Below are 17,064 nucleotides of genomic sequence, written 5' to 3' on the forward strand. Positions count from 1 at the left end.
TACTCCTTTTTGATCTTCCTCAATGGACCATCATCCATATCTTGCTTCCTTTCATAGATATCCCAAAGCTTGGAACTGTATGAGGTTTCTCTCCATAAAATTTCTCTTGGTGTGAATATAAGTTCCATGGGTTCAATAATTATTTCTTTGCAGAAGACTCCAAAATCTTTATATCATTTTGCTCCTATTCTCTGTACTGAATAAACTCCAGGCCATCACAACAACCTAGAGATCTCTACTTGGATGTCAGAGTAGTCAAATACCTCTTCTTGATCCTCTCAACCTTAAACCAAATAAGTATGTACTTTTGTAGTAAAGAGATTTATTTTCACTGAAAGAATTCAAGAACACAGATGGGGGATGGGGAATCTTTTAGACTTAAGAGCCCTCCAAAGAAATGTCTCAAACTGGATATCCTACAGACAACTGTACCACCATCTTCCTAGCTCTCCCACTCAGGCTGGCAACTTAGGTGTCATCCTCATTTCCTCACATACATAGATTGCTATATAGATATTTGTTTGCTTGCTGTCTTCCCCTTTAGATTCCAAACTAATGAAGGGCAGACTGTCTTGTGACTTCCTCTGTATTCCCAAAACTTAGCAAAATGCCTGGAACATAATAAGGGCTGATATAAATGCTTACTGGTAGACATAAGCATCTCAAATTCAACATCCCTAAGACAGAATTAATTATTTTTCCCAGAAACTCATCCGTTAACTTCCCTATTTCTCTCCAGAGCATTAAAATTCCTTCTAGTTGCCCAGGTTTACAAACTCAGAGAAATCCTTTATTCTCACTCAATCCAACAACCAGTTGGTTATGAAGTCAGTCTTCCTTGTACAGGTCCCCTTATCTCCATTCACATAGCCACTGCCATACTTCAAACTTTGTCACTTTCTACCTTCATTGCAACAGCCAATTATAAGTTTGTGTTCACTATGTGGTAAGCACAGGAGATCTGATATAAAGAAAGGCAAAAACATTTTTTGCCATCAAAAAGATACATCTTAAAGGAATAGACAACATATTAATAGGCATATTCAAGATACACAGTAGGTAGAAAATAACTTGAGAAAACTGAGAAAATAAATTGAGAATTCCATTGGAAGAATGGAATAAAAAAATCAGGGAAGATTCTCCTCAGAAGGTAGCATCTGAGTCTTAAAGGAATTTGAGTATTCTAAGACATGGAAGTGAGACAGAAGAGATTCCAGGAATAAAAGACTGCCTCCTAAGGGATTTTCCTGACTCAAGCCCCTGACTTTCCTCTCCAGTCCACCCTCCTCACAGTTGCCAAAATAGTCTTCCAAAAGCTTAGGTCTAATTGCAACACTTTCTTGCTCAAGAAACTGCTGTCTCCATATTGCCTCTATGATAAAATATAAACTCCAAGGTCCATAAATTACTTTATATTTCCTAATTTGTATACATGTTGTTTTTTCCACCAAATAGCAAGTAAACCCCTTGAGTGAAAAAAATGTTAACTTAGTCTGCACAGAATACAATAGTTACATAAAGAATGCACAAATGGGGCAGCTGGGTAGCTCAGTGGATTGAGAGCCAGGCCTAGAGACAGGAGGTCCTAGGTTCAAATGCGGCCTCAGACACTTCCCAGCTGTGTGACCCTGGGCAAGTCACTTGACCCCCATTGCCTACCCTTACCACTCTTCCACCTATAAGTCAATACACAGAAGTTAAGGGTTTAAAATTAAAAAAAAAAAAAAAAAAAAAAAAAAAAAAAAAAAAAAGAATGCACAAATATTTTTTAAAGGACCACATATTCTGACTTCAACTTACCTTTCCAAATTTCTCTCATTTTATGCCCCTTCATGCAAGCTACATTTCAGACAAACTTGCCCCAAATACTGTTCAGCATACATAACATTCTATCTTCTGCCTATGTTCTTTTACACATTTGATTCCTCCCTCATCCTCCCCCAAAGCCTGGAATACTTCTTCCTGTGAGACCTCTGCCCCTCAAAACCTTGAGCTCCCTTCAACCCTACTGCAACTGCCTACATGAGGCAGTCCTGATTCCTCCAGTCATTAGTGTTCTTCTCTGACCCAATGTAGAAATTACTTTGTATATATTTTGTATTTATACTTCTCTATGTAGATAGCCTTTTTTAAACCTTTACCTTCTGTGTTAGAATCAATACTGTGTATTGGTCCCAAGGTAGAAGAGTGGTAAGGACTAGGCAATGGGGGCTAACTGACTTGCCCAGGATCTTAACAGGTGACTTCCCCACAGCTGGAAAGTATGAGGTCAAATTTGAAGCCAGAACCTCCCATCTCTAGACTTAACCCTCAATCCACTGAGCTACCTAGCTGCCTCCTGTGTATATAATCTTATTAGCTCACAGATTGAAAGCTGAAAGGGCCTTGAAAGCCATCTAGTTTTAATCTTCCCATTTTACAGGAGGGGAAATTGAGGCCTGGCATTTAAGTGACTTTCTTTTAGTGACTTGCCCACATATATACAGGTAGTAAATAGCAAAGGCAGAATATTATACCAAATCCTCTCACTTTGAGACTTTGAGTACATTTTCCAAATTGCTTTTCATCTTTCTTGAGCCAAACAAGACCCATAAAGGAAAACCTTGGCAAATTCTTGGTAAAATGGTAACAAATCAAGTTTATTAGGTAAGGTATAATGAGCAACAGGTTAACAGTGAAAAAAGTGGATACTGCCTTAACACATTTACTTTTATTGTGTCTAACCCTTGACCATTTGCTAAAAGGATTAATTTGGAGCAGTGGTTCCCAAACTTTTTTGGCCTACCGCCCCCTTTCCAGAAAAAATATTACTTAGAGCCCCCTGGAAATTATTTATTTTTTATTTTAATAGCAATTAATAGGAAGATAAACGCACCTGTGGCCATCACCACCTCCCTGGATCTCTGCAGCACCCACCAAGGGGGGATAGTGCCCACTTTGGGAATCACTGAGGAGGATACTCCCTTCAGGAAGGCTGGAATGTGATTGATCATGTGATGATGTCATTTAACCTGAGGATCATATTTTCCTATATATAAGGGATTTTTCTGTAAGCTGGAGATTTTTTTTTGGTCACCTTTTCTTTCTCTTTCTTAATAAAACACTGCATTTGAAATGGCTTCCCAGTTCTATAAATAGTGGCTAAAGAGAGGTTAAACCTTGATATTTCAAGGTCCCCTTAAACTTTCACTCCAGAATTAAGAGGGGTTAGGGAAAGTTTTCTATAGAAGGTATGATTTTAGTTGGACTTTTGTCAACTGTGTTTTTGGAAACCCCCAAGTCTGCCCCTGTCCTGTGGGAACTTGCATTAAGATTAAGGGAAGTCTCAGACTGAACAATGGATCACCAAACAGACATCAAGTATCCTGAACAGGAATAATAAAAATGACTCAAAACCTCAATCACTCTTTTTGTCTTAGAAGTTTCCCCCATTTTATCAGAGATCCTTTCCCAGGTGGACCAGCACCTGGCTAGAATCATCCTTTTGTATCCATTGTAAAGCATTAGCCTCTCCCTGATGATCCAGGCCTGGACTCATTTCCTGGTTCCACTGTAAAGCTAATAAATCATATTTTCCTGTCCTTTATTCCCCCAAAAGATATGTAAGACCCCAAGTTCTATTGTTCTTTGGAGAATCATCTTTGGTAGTGCATTCTCCCAGAGACACTGTTCCCAGAGTCTCAGAGCTTTGGCTCTGTGTGGTATTTAGAGCTTGATTTTATGTGGAAGCTGAATATTAATAACTTCTCTTATCCTTACTAAAGATTTGGTTTTTCTAATCATTTTAATGGTTCTGTGTTTTTCCAAGTAGACACTTTAAAAGGAAACCAGGGAGGTCAGTAGTCAGAGTAGAGGTAAGAAAACATTCCAGACATAGGGAACAGCCAGAGAAAATGGCCAGAGTCCAGTCATAAAACAGCCAAAAGGCCAGTGTCATTGACTGAAGAGTTTAAGGCTCCATTTTCTATATCCATGTCTTTGTAACAACTGTTCACAAACTTGAAATTCTCCTTTTCCCCACCCTTCTGCTGCCACTTAGAATCCCTAATTTTCTAAGAATCAGGTGAAAGAGTCACCCTCTTTAGGAGGTCTTTAATGGTCTGTCCATTACATCCATATCTCCAGCCCCCTGCCAGGGATTCCCATCCAAGGTTACTTTAGTGTCTATTTTGTATGTGACCAGTGTGTAATTAGAATGTTGTACCCTAAAGACTCCATCCACTAGAATTCTTTTTCTCCTCCCCAAATTCCTTTTTCTTTCATCCTCACCTTGCGTCCTCATTGTGTGTAACTCTGCAGGCTTTCTCCCTTCTCCTGTGTTTGTGGCTGGGAAAAATGGCTTTATTCAAGCTGGGAAAAATGGCTTTATTCAGGCTTTTACTTTTGTCTTTTTATTCCTTTTACTTCAAGTGATTGTTAATAAATCTTATAAAGTATGATACTTTGAGTTATTGTATATTAATTTTTAAGCTTACACCAGTACACACTACTAGACTATAAGATCCTTGAAGGCAGGAATTGTTTCTGCTTTGCCTTTGTTTTCTTAACAAATTACAGTACTTAGCACAAAAAAGATGCTTATATATCAATCCCAAAGTATTTTGATAAGGGTGTACTGTTACCTTTATTGAAAGATATAAGCACATTTTTTAAAAGACTGGGCTAACTTAAGAGTCTTAAAAAAAAATCTAAGCAAAACTAACAACTTGTCTGACTATGATGGAACCAGGAGCATGTGATTTTATGATAAAGGAATACTTTATTCCTGAAGAGCAAGCCTAGAACCTAATGGCTTATTTTACTAATAGGGGGACAAATCCCCATTCTTATCCATGTGCATTGTTAACTGCACTCTATTCTGACTAATACATTTATTGTATATCAAAAATATGGTAAAATGCAAAGTTTTAATCTGTGGTGTCTACACAATAGTTAAAATGTTTTCAGTTACTCAAGGATGTCACAAAATTATACAAAAGTCCACAAAAAGTTTTTAACTTTATAACTCAAAAAAAAAAAACAAACATACATCATATATTACTTTTAGAAAGTGAGGACATTACTAAATCAAATAATTACAGGATGTCACAACTCCAAAAAGACTGAGAATGACTTCTCAGGTTTTAACACTGCTGTACTAGCAGGAAATTGGTAGATTTTCAAACCTAAGCTCTAGTAGCAAACCATCTTTGGATTTGCATTTGGAAATCAAAGACTCATGGAATTTCACAGTTCAAACAGAACCTTATAAATCTTGTATTCCACCTCAGCTCCTAGTTTTACAAATGTGAAAACAGAGAGGTAAAGAAGTGACATACTCAAGATCACTTAGCTATTTGATGACAAAGCCTGCAACGAGGTCTCCAAATTCCCATTTTTCTGAGTAAATCTGATGTGCAGACCCTATTCAACTTGGTAAGTATTGCTAAATCACCAGCACATCATTTAGAAAATCATAATCTGCTAACATGCCCGCTAGTCATAATTGTTTGCATTTTTTGAGGGACTAACAACACTAAGACACAACTAAGTGTATATGTATGTAATCCTGGGTCCTCGTGGAACTTAAAATGTCCGAAAAGTATCCATCAATTTCAGCGAATTTGGGTGGAAAACCTACTAGTTTTAGTCTCAGATCTGCCATTTGGGCGGTTATAAGGGGAAAGAAAGGACTAGTCATTTTCCCTCTTAGGACTTAAATCTATCCATATGTCAAAGAATTTAACTTTAGTGGGAGAAGACAATAGTAGCAATTTCAAAGGACGGGGCTCTCCACTCTCAACTCTTTCGCAAGGCAGGCAGAAGAGGAGCAAAGACTCGGAGTAAGCTGCAGCCTGGGAACCGCCCCCGTGGCCAAGCAGGAGGAACGGGGCCCGGAAAGGTCAAAGGAAGGCAGGAGGAAACACCAGGCCCAAGAAGCCTAAGAGGCGCCGCAGCCGCGGGCTTGGCTGTGCCCTCCAGGCTGGGGAGAAGATGTTCCTTCGGATAGCTGTACCCGGCCCCGGCCGCAGTTCGCTTACCTGTCCTTCGGCGTCTGACCTGCGGCTCCTGAGCCTAAGCAGAGACGCATACGAAGGGAGCCAGAACCACAAACACCATCCGCAGCTCAGGTTCTGGCTCTGCTGCCTCTTTTGGATTTTCAAACCTCGTAGCCGTTAATGATCGCGGACAGTTAACCAATCAGGTTGCGGAGACGGGATTTGGGGGCGGGGAAAAAGGAAACTGCGTCGGCGTCAATGTCTGCATGGGGCGGAAGAGCCCCTGTACCCGCCCTCTCGGTCCTGGGTTGGGAACCTGGGGACAGCCAGAGGGTGAAGCTGGGCTGGGCGGGGCTCAGCTCAGCTGAGCTGGTTGCCGGCCAGATGTGAGAGATTTTGAATCCCCCTGTGTTTGGGTCCGTTGTGAGTTTAATTATACAGAGCTAGCACACAGCAGTTTTGCTGGTGTTTTGTCGTAAAACAAAGGGGGAAAAAAAGGCCATTTATGAGACGTGAAACAAAGGGAAACTATTTAATAATAGCAATAGCTTACTAGAAGGACACTGTGGCCTAGTGAAGAGAATCCTCCAAGTTGTGGCCAGAAAGACCTGGGTTCAAATCTCTGATGTTTACTGACCTTGTGACACCAAAGGGGCAAGTCACTAAGCAGCTCTGTATTTTGATTTCTTCATCTGTAGAATAATGGCTAAACAAGCTGTGGCATATGATTGTGATGGAATACAACTGTGCTGGAAGAAATAATTGAACAGGGATTTTAGAAAAACATGGAAAGATCTACATAAAATTATAGAGAGAACCAATAGAACATTATATATAGTAACAGAAATATTGTTTAAAGAATGCCCTTTATATGTCCACCTCCAGCGAAAGAACTGATAAATAGAAACAAGCAAGACACAGTATACATGCATATACATACATAAATACACACACACACACACACACACACACACACACACACATATATATATATATATATAATTGCAGGGAGGGGGAGAGAAGGTGGGAGATAACCTGGGAATTTTTATGTAACAAATTAAAAAAACAATAATTTTGTTCAGTTGTGCCCAACTCTTCCTGACTCCATTTGGGACTGTTTTAGAAAAGTAAACTGGAGTGGTTTGTCATTTCCTTTTCCAGCTCATTTTACAGATGAGGAGACTGAGGCAGACAGGGTTAAGTGACTTTCCAAGTGTCACACAGCTATGTATGTGTCTGAGGCTGGATTTGAACTTTCGAAGATGAATCTTACTAACTCCAGGTCTTGCTCTCTATCCACTGCACTACTTAGCTGCCCAAATAATAATAGCTAACACATATAGATCTTATTATGTGCTAGGCACTATACTAAGTGTTTTATGATTATTATCTCATCTCTCCCAACAACTGCTGGGAGGTAGATTGCAAAGAGCCTGCTCTTCGCTTGTGGGTCTCTAGAGGTGGGATGGTGTGGGGAAAAATGAAATGAAAACGAGCCAGAGTACAAGTCAAATTGCAGAGGCTGTCTCTGTTGCCATCTGCTAATTTTTATTTTTATACCCTTTTTTTCCTTATGCTCTCATACAGGTTTTGATTTTCCCATATATTCAAAATCACATATTAACTTTTGAAACATCATATAATTGGCATTTACTAATTATCTTATTGTGGTTAAACAAAGAAGCAAGTTTGTCAAGAATTATTCATTATGGAATGGCTTAGTTGAAACTTATTTTCAGCCATCCGTAAGGTATAAAAACATCAGTTCCTAGCTAAGCATAATAGTTAATTATATTTTAACTAATTAAATCATGTATATAGTTACGTTATACTATTAATTCCCATCATCAATCGAGGAGATAGTTATGGTAGTTGATTGCATCAAATAAGATACAATAATATCAGTCTGGTCCAAATTTTGTTCCCATGATGTTCTTTCATTTTTCACTATTTTTTTAAAAGTATGTTTGCTAGGGGGCAGCTGGGTAGCTCAGTGGAGTGAGAGTCAGGCCTAGAGACAGGAGGTCCTAGGTTCAAACCCGGCCTCAGACACTTCCCAGCTGTGTGACCCTGGGCAAGTCACTTGACCCCCATTGCCCACCCTTACCAATCTTCCACCTATGAGACAATACACTGAAGTACAAGGGTTTAAAAAAAAAAAAAGATATAAAAAAAAGTATGTTTGCTATTCATTTTGCTATAGGGTCAATAAGAATGCAGTTCTGGAAGAGTGATTTTTGTGCTAATTTGTCATTCCCCTGTTTTCCTTGTGTTTCACTGTTTCTTTGGTCTGTGGGAGTTTGGGAACAAACTCAGGCCAGGTATTTTCTTGCTAGGAACTTTAGAAACTTGCATTAACTCACTAACTGCTGGTTTTTTGCTGGGCTGATTCTAGGGGAAATTTCTATACTCTGGGGGTTTGTACAGGGGTTTATTTTGGGATAGTGGGTAGTCTGTGACTGTGGTTGTTCTTGCCATGAACCTGTATTGTTTTTCTGTGTCTCCTTGGAGCCAAATAAGGATATTAATTACAATAATTTCAATGCAAGTGAATGTCACTGTAAAAAGAATCACATAGGGGAAACTGAGTGTGGAATTTCCATCTTCCTGACATCCTGCTGTGCTGGATTGTCAGAGCTGGTGATTAGCCTTGCTAAAAGTCACAACCTTGATGGCTTCTGGCAGTAGATGCTATTATTATCCCCATTTTGCAGATGAGAAAATAGAGATAATAGTACTCCTACCTATTTCTTGTGAAGAACAAATGAAATAACACAAGAGTGTTTTATTAATAGTAGGTAAATGCTAGTTATTATTATTAGTAGTAATAAACACAACAATGAAACAACCTTTACCCACAAGGAGTCTACAGTTCCAGAATGCATTCTTTATAAAACTCTTTCTACTTGCAAAGAAATTTCAAATACTTTATCTCTCAGAATCACAAAATCTCAGAGATGGAAGGGACCCTAGAAGTGTAGTCCAACTTGTTCTAGGCATAGGAAACCCCAATGCACTATGCTGACAACTAATTACCAGATCTCCTCTTAAAGATCTTTAGTGAGAAGTTCATTATTTCTCTATGTAAGCAGTTGGGACTGGTCTATTTTGATATAAAAGATTTATCTGGTGAATATGTATCAGATGCTTGAATGTGTATGCAGTCAGTTACAAAATTGTAAAATATGTAGGCAGATAAATAAGCTCTCTTTTTGGTGCTACTGAAAAAATGAAATGAACCTTAGTTATTGAGGTAAACTATCAATATGTTTGCATCTAATTCTAATTTCCTTATTACTAGGTCCTTAGTTTTCTTCACTTGTCATTATTAATTTTTATCCTCCGGAATATTTTTATACAATTGTCATAAGTATAATTTGGGCCAAGTAAAGAAAAACTATAATTTCTTTTTGTATCCTATCATAAAAAATAAAATTATTTAGTGGGGGGGGTTTTTGTGTGTTCCACCTCAGTTTAGCTTCCTAACAAAAAACTTTTATAAAATAGAGTGAAATTGTATAACATTTGTAGCAAAGCATTAGAAACAAAATAGATATACATTGATTAGAGAGTGATTAAACAAACTAAGGTACATGATGTTATGAAATATTATTGTGATAAAAGAAGCAATGAATATGAGTACAGGCAGGAATGGGAGGAATTATATAAACTAAATACAAAATAATCTAAGTAGAACAAGAAAACAATGTACACCATGACTACAACAGTGTTAATGGGGAAAAACCACCACCAATGAAACTAAACCAAATTCTTTGAAATCTGTAGAGAATTATTTATTAATTAAGAGCTCATTAGGAAATAGAATTAAGTAGCATAAGTTATTGTTAGATGCATGAGAGTTATAAGTTGGGTTTCTTTTAAAAAATCTGAATGGAATCTCAGATGGATTTGTGAGTAAGAGAGAATTTTCCCAGAGTGCTTTGAGGAACAGTTACCCAACTGACTTTCACTCTATGGGCTAACCCTGTTCTGAAAGGAGGTCCTAAGAGCTACTCAGTGAGATTGGGAAAATCTCAGTGTTTTTCACATCTAACATTCATCTAAAAGAACTGACAAATGAAGGAGATTGTTGGGTGAAACATCAGTGCAAGCCCCAGCAGTTTGCTGTGCGAGTGGAGAGAGGCTGTGGAGATTCAAAACTGTTTGTTCATATACAGCAAGGAAGAGAAAGAGAGACCTAACTTATTTCTCTTGTGTATAATTTAGATTAGGGTAGATAGACTAAGACTTTGGGGGATTTAGATAAAATAAGAAGAGTAGCCTCAACTCTGTATAGGGAAGAAGATCTTTGCAGATCAGATTTTGGGTGGTTAGAGTAAGAATTATTAGCTTAGGGATTTATATATTATAAGAATTTCTTTTCCACTTGTTTTCTTTTATTATTTCTTTCATTAGTTTTTTTTTACTTATAATAAAAATATATTTTTTATACAACTGACTGAGCCAGAATTCTTAGGCTGCTCTGAGAAGCCATTTTTCTCAAACAGTCTCAACAGCCTGTACACATAGGACAAATTTATTGGTATTACCATACTATACCAATAATCAATAAGGGTTAGAAAACCCTTATAACAAATCACAATAATCAAACTTGGGCTCAAGGAAGAGAAATGAGAATAAGAGAAAAGAAATGAGACCCACTGTGTTGGGTCCATCAGAGGTGTACGACTATGGATGTAGAACACTACATAAAACATGAGTCTTGACTGATATGTTGATTAGTTTTTCTGAACTTTTCCCCCTCTTTTTAAAATTTCTTATTATAGGGGATATCTTTGAGGAATATGAATCAATTTTTTAAAAAAATAATAATCCCAACAAAAAACTATGAGAAAGATTTTATAGCAAGTTTTTCTGATAGCCTCATTTCTCAAATACATAGAGAACAGAGTCATATTTATAAGAATACAAGTCATTCCCCAGATGATAAATGATCAAAAGACATGAACAGGTAGTTTTCAGAAGAAACAATCAAGACTCTCTATAGTCATGTAGAAACATGCTCCAAATAATTAGAGAAATGCAAATTTAAACTCTGAGGTACCACCTCACACCCATCATATTGGCTAATATAACAGAAAAGGAAAATACCAAATGTTGGAAAGGATGTGATAAAATTGGGACACTAATGCACTGATGTTGGAGTTGTAAACTGAACTAACCATTCTAGAGATTAATTTGAAACTATGCTCCCCAAACCCTGAAAAACTGTACCCAAAGAGATAAAAAAAGAGAAAGAAAAAGAACTATATGTACAAAGATATTTATAACTGCTCTTTTTGTGATTGGAAACTGAGGGGATGTCCATCAATTATGGCTGAACAAATTGTGGTATATGATTGTGATAAAATATTGTGCTATAAGAAATGACAAGCACGATGATTTTTTTTTAAAAAACCATGTAAATACTTACATGAACTTATTCAAAGTATAGTTAGAACCAGGAGAACATTTTGCATACTAACAGAAATATTGTACAAGGACTAACTGTGAATGCCTTAGCTATTCTTGGCAATACAACAATCCAAGACAATTCTAAAGGACTCATGAAAAATGCTATCCAGCTCCAGAGAAAGAACATATGGAGTCTGAATACAGGTCAAAGAATACTTTTTTCGACTTTTTTTCCTTTTTTGTTCTTGTTACTTTTTTAAAACCCTTACCTTCCTTCTTAGAATCAATACCGTGTATCGGTTCCAAGGCAAATGAGCAGTAAGAGCTAGGCAATGGGGGTCAAGTGACTTTTTCAGGGTCACACAAGAAGTATCTGAGGCTCTGGACCTGGCTCTCAATCCACTGAGCCACCTAGCTGCCCAACAAAAAAATTTTTTTAAATGTAAGCTCACTGACAGTAAAAACTGTCTTTCTATTTATATTTATAAGCCCAGAACTTAATACATGCATAGAACATAATAATCACTTAGAAATGCTTGCTAACTTGAAAAAAATAGTATTTCCCCTTTCTATGGTTCTTTGAATTAGCTAACTTTGGTTTATTGATACAATCAGCAAACATCTCATCATGTTTTTATCCAAGTGGAGATGGACAAAGAATTATATTCTGATTCATTCTGTAGAAACTTAACTAAAGTAAGAAATGAAACAAGACATTTTTTTCTTTTAAAATTTTTCAAAATACATGTCAGATTAATCTTAGTTAAATGTATTCCTAAAAAGTATTTATTGCTACTCAGCAACTAAAGTTACAATGGAATAAAACTTTGATTGACCAATAAGATCTGAGATGTTCTGGGTATAAATAAGGATGCATCCTATCAACTCTCTCCACTCACTTTTTTTTAACCCTTGCTATGGAAAAAACTACTGTGGTTTTAGTGGGCATTAAGAAAAAGAAGTGGATTGGAAGAGATATTTCAAGGCAGAATGAACAGGACCTCGAAATTGATTGGATATAAAAGGTGAAAGAAAGGAAAGATTCAAAGATAACTCTTAGCACTTTGGAGACTGGGTGAATATTGGTATCACCATGACTGCCAGGAGTAGGGTTGGAATGAAAGATTAAAAAGTTGGGTTTTGTACATGTTGAGTTTGATAAACTGTTGAAAAATTCAGACTGAAACATTCTGAAGACATTGAAGATGCAGGCTCAGATCTCAAGGGAGAAGAAAGTGCTAGAGATTTGGTAGGAATACATTTATTTTAATTTTCCCTGTGTTGTCAATCTGGTTTTCTTAAAACTAGAAGAGCCAAGGGATACTTACTCTTGTGAGACACTTGTGCCTAGGTTTCTACAGAAAAGAAATTACTTCTCAGATTCCATACATCAAATATAGTCATTTAACCTCACAAAAAGTACAGAGGACTTGTACTCAAATCCATTTATAGTTAAGACAAATTCTCCTTTCCTCTCTAATGGAGCTTTACCTTTCCCCTCTAATGGAGCTTCACCTTTCCCCACCATCAACAGGATTTATATAGGGTTTCCCAAAACTCTAGAGAGGTGTGCCTGAAAAACTAGGTTACTGTGAGAGAGCAGAACAGTCCCTTGATTTGGAAATATTTCTGTATTTGTGATATTTCTTCAGGGAGCCTTTCAGCTTTAAAAAGGTACCAGTGGCAGAGTAGTAAAGGAGTTAACTTTATATTAGTAAATAAAATATGTAAGAGTAAAACCTATTAATCTTTATAAACTATTGTCAAAATTATATTTTTAAAACCTTGAAAAGGGTCATAAATGTAATTCTTTTTAAAAATTATTAATGATAAGCAAGGAAAATATTTAATTTAAATTAATAATATAAGTCAAAAACATTTAGACAGGAGAGGGGCTGGAAGTCTCCATCATATCCCTATCCCTACTTTGCTATACTATGAAATTTGGGGAACTTCCCCTGGATGAGATCTAGAACACTCTCTCTTGATTGAGCTAAGATACCTTGTTCTTGATGGTAGAGCTCCTTCATGTCCAGTACATAGTCTCATCTGTATCCTTTTTCTAATTTCTGTTTTGCCACAGATTTGCCAAGTACTGTGTGTATTGGTCAAGTACTTCATTCATCGTGGAACCCATATTTGACAGGAAAGGGGTCAGACCTTATCTATAAAACTCAAGAGTTTTGCTTCCCCCCAATAATGAATAAAAACTAGATGTTAACTTGAACCTTATCATATCTCCTACCTAGACTAATAATACTTAAGAGAGTAGATAGATAGAATTATAAACCAGTACCCTTTCATTCTGAGGAGAGCAGAGTAGCAGCCTCTGACCCTTGTTCTCCTACTTCCTCTCTTTTACAAAAAGTTATCTCCACTGGTGAAGGATTATGGGGAAGGAGGTTAGAGATATCTATTCTTCCTCTCTTCAAGCCCCACACTGAGACCTCCCATGTGGGGGAACAGCCTCTCCTGATATGTAGGGCCTCATCACATTTGGATATGTACAAGGAAATATAAGAAACACTGGCAATTAAGATGAAGTTAGGAAGAGAAAGTAGAGAAAAGTATCTGTTTCAGAGGCAACAATTTCAAGGATACTTACGGGTTTCTGTTAAAGAAGAGAGTATCAGGGCACCTGAACTTTGACATGGGCAGATCATGCCAAAAAATAGGAAAGCAATTCAGAGTACTTGAATTCAAAATATGACTACTGTTTATTACCTATGTGACCCAGGCTAGTCTTATACTCTCTGGGTCTCTGAAAGGTCTTGTCAAATAAGGCTGAAGCCATCTTCGATCTTGAGACACAGTCCTAATACTGGCCAAGCTGTTTGGGGTGTCAACCTTTTGGCAGCTTTAAGTATAGCTCATTGAACAAGATTTTGCTTAGATCACACATGACAGTGGGAATACAATACAAACATAAACCTAGTTAGCCAAAATGACAGCAAAGTCTTCTCTAGAGTTCTGTGATTTTCCCACTTTACACAAAGTCAGTTATACGTGAAAATATGCTACTTTAGAAACCCAGAGTTTATATCTAAGCAACTTCAGTTCTATTGCAGTCTGGAGTGAAAGACTTTCAGATCCAAAGCTTAATTACCCAACTTTTCTGCTTATGCTAAGGAAGGGAAAGATTTCAAAAGAATAGAAAGATCAGAGATAGTCCTTTTATCAAAAAAGAAGAAAAGAATGGGTGGGGAGGAGGGGGAGAAAGAACTATTAATTCATCACCTTATTTTCTATCTCTAAAAAATCTTTGAGAAATATGGTATAATGTAGTGATGGGCAAACTTTTTAAAGAGGGGGCCAAAGGAAAGGAAATGCTCATCTGTCAGTCTGTTTCTAAGGTAACTCTTTCAAATTTTCATTGTATTGTACCTACTCATTGTATTTGTCAGATTAGGAAAAATGTCGTGCAGCTGGATAGAACATTTCAGGGGGCTGCATCTGGCCTCTGGGCAGTAGTTTGCCCATCACTGTAATGGATAGAGGATTGACTTTGGAATCCTGAAGACTTGAATTCAAGTCTTACCTCTGCTTTTTTTTAACCATTTATTAATATTCATTTTTAACATGGTTACATGATTCATGCTCCTACTTTTCCCTTCACCCCCCCACCCGCATTTCCCCCACCCATGGCCAATGCACATTTCCACTGCTTTTAACATGTGTCATTGATCAAGACTATTTCCAAATTGTTGTTAATTGCATTGGTGTGGTAGTTTCAAGTCTACATCCCCAATCATGTCCACCCCAAATCATGCTTTCAAGCAGTTGTTTTTCTTATATGTTTCCTCTCCTGCAGTTCTTCCTCTGAATGTGGGTAGCGTTCTTTACCATAAATCCCCCAGAACTGTCCTGTGTCATTGCATTGCTGCTGGTACAGAAGTCCACTGCATTCGATTTTACCAAAGTATATCAGTCTCTGTGTACAGTGTTCTTCTAGCTCTGCTCCTTTTGCTCTGCATCAATTCCTAGAGGTCTTTCCAGTTCACATGAAATTCCTCCAGTGTAGTATACAAAATTGGGGTGATATAGTTTTTTCTAGCTTTGGCTGAGTTCCAAAAGCTGTTAGAGGTTTGGAATCTTGAGGAAAGACAGTTGGATCTTCCGTGGAGGGAGGTCGTCAGTCAGCCGAGCTGCCTTGATTACCTAACTTTAATATTGAAATTTAGCCTAGCTTTGACATATTTACTTAAGAAATTATTATTTTAGATAAACCCTTTATATCTTCCTTTCCTAATACCATCCCTGCCTTCCCTCCCTTACCTTATATGTCTGTGGAGTTAATAAGGAGAGTAATTAGAGAGGAGTTAAATCTGTGAAGGGTTACCTAATTGACAGCATTAGTTATAGTTAGTCAGTCATCATTTATTCCCTTTAGATAGCAATAGCACTTTATAAAACTGAGTTTTAAAGGCAGGTCCTTACTCAGACTTCATCTTTGTTTCCCTTCCCCCACCTGAGGTTCCTGAGACAACTGATAGGGCTTTCCTTTGATCCACCTTCCTAACAAACATCCTTCAAAGAAAATAAACCCTTTTGTGTTTCAACAGCCCTATTAGTATAATTTGTCTGTTAGTTATCAAGAGGGAAGAAGAGGGAAAGAAACAACATACTCTGGGCTTAGAGGAAAGCTGGGCATCCATCTTGAAGGAAGGTGTTACTTCAAAACAAGTCCTTTCCTGTGAAATTAACTAAAGCCTGTTTGTTAATTTCAGTCTAGTCTATTTCCCTTAGCTTGTGTTTGAGTCTAAGTCCCAGTCTGTAAGCCTGCTGTGTTTGCCTGTTTAGTTTAATTTCTCTTCTCCCTGAAGATCTCTGTTTCCCTTCTGTGTTATACTCCTGACTTCAGTCCTATTATACCCTGAATCTCCTTTAGTCCCAGCCTACCTGTAACTGAGATTACCCACTTAGCAAGTCTCCAACATCCTCCTTCAATTCCCTTATACCACACACCTTCCTCAATTACCCACACTACACCAGTTTATTATTCCTTTGAGCACAATAGTATTCCATCACCAGCATATACCACAATATGTTCAGCCATTCCCCAATTGAAGGACATACCCTCCTTTTCCAGTTTTTTGCCACCACAAAAAGTGCAGCAATAAATATTTTTGTACAAGTCTGTTTATCTATGATCTCTTTGGGGTACAAACCCAACAATGGTATGGCTGGATCAAAGGGCACACATTCTTTTATAGCCCTTTCAGCATAGTTCCAAATTGCCAGCCAGAATGGTTGGATCAGTTCACAACTCCACCAGCAATGCATTAATGTCCCAATTTTGCCACATCCCCTCCAGCATTCATTACTCTCCTCTTCTTTCATTTTAGCCAATCTGCTAGGTATGAGGTGATACCTCAGAGTTGTTTTGATTTGCATTTCTCTGATTATTAGAGATTTAGAACACTTTCTCATGTGCTTATTGATACTTTTGATTTCTTTACCTGAAAATTGTCTATTCATGTCTCTTGCCCATTTATCATTGGGGAATGGCTTAACTTTTTATATAATTGATTTAACTCCTTGTATATTTGAGTAATTAGACCCCTGTCAGAGTTTTTTGTTATAAAGATTTTTTCCCAATTTGTTGTTTCCCTTCTGATTTTCACTGCATTGTTCTCGCTTGTACAAAAGCTTTTTAGTTTAGTATAATCAA

This window comes from Gracilinanus agilis, chromosome 3, assembly GCF_016433145.1.
Source record: "Gracilinanus agilis isolate LMUSP501 chromosome 3, AgileGrace, whole genome shotgun sequence".
In the NCBI taxonomy this organism is placed as follows: domain Eukaryota; kingdom Metazoa; phylum Chordata; class Mammalia; order Didelphimorphia; family Didelphidae; genus Gracilinanus; species Gracilinanus agilis.